Here is a 1,256-nt window from a genome sequence, read left to right on the forward strand (position 1 = left end):
ATTAGAGACAGGGTTTCACCATGTTGGCCAGGCTAATCTCAAACTCCTGACCTCAGCTGATCCACCTGCCTCAGCCTCTGAAAGTGCTGGGAATACAGGCATGAGCCACCCCACCTGGCCTCCATGTACATTTTAGAATGAGCCTATTAGTTTCTTCAGAAACCTTGTGGAGTTTTGCTAGGGACTGCATTGATTGTGTTGATCAGCTTGGAGAGCATGGGTACTTTGACAGTCATGGGGCTTCTCTGCCTGATCCAGACACACCACCACTGCTTGATACACAGATAGCTGAGGCTGGGACGTGGATGTCTGATACGTAGCTACTGGATTAAATTTAAAGATAACTGTTGACATTAATGTTTTTGAATTATTGTACATTAAATGTGTTACTAGCAGCACTTCTATTTATGCTTAAAGAAGACCGACTTTTTTTTTTTTTTTTTTTCTAAGACAGTCTCTGGCGCTGTCACCCAGGCTGGAGTGCAATGGCATGATCTCAGCTCGCTGAAACCTCCGCCTTCCGGGTTCAAGCAGTTCTTGTGCCTCAGCCTCCTGAGTAGCTGGGATCACAGGTGTGCACCACCACACCTGGCTAATTTTTGTATTTTTAGTAGAGATGGGGTTCGCCATGTTGGCCAAGCTGGTCTCAAACCCCTCACCTCAAGTGGTCCGCCCACCTCAGCCTCCCAAAGTGTTGGGATTACAGGCATGAGCCACCATCCCCAGCCAAATATTGACTTTATTTATTTATTTATTTAGAGATGGAGTCTTGCTCTGTCACCCAGGCTGGGGTACAGTGGCACCATCTTGGCTCACTGCAACCTCTGCCTCCTGGGTTCAAGCGATTTTCCTGCATCAGCCTCCTGAGTAGCTGGGACTGTAAGTAGGCGCCCGCCATCACGCCCAGCTAATTTTCATATTTTTAGTAGAGTCAGGGTTTCACCATGTTGACCAGGCTGGTCTCGAGCTCCTGACCTCAGGTGATTGGCCTGTCTTGGCCTCCCAAAGTGCTGGGATTACAGGCACGAACCATCGCGCTCGGCCTCAAATACTTTTAAAACGACAATTTCCACTATTTCTCAATGTGGAAGCAGCATTGTAGTTAAGGAATGGCTTCTGGGTTAGAGGTCGATTGGCCTTGGTTGTGTATTATGGCAATATAATTGTAATTCAGTCTTTATTTTGAAAATATATTTTGTTGGCCGGGCGCGGTGGCTCAAGCCTGTAATCCCAGCACTTTGGGAGGCCGAGACGGG

The sequence above is a fragment of the Colobus angolensis genome, unplaced genomic scaffold (genome assembly GCF_000951035.1).
Source record: "Colobus angolensis palliatus isolate OR3802 unplaced genomic scaffold, Cang.pa_1.0 Scaffold107, whole genome shotgun sequence".
NCBI lineage: Eukaryota > Metazoa > Chordata > Mammalia > Primates > Cercopithecidae > Colobus > Colobus angolensis.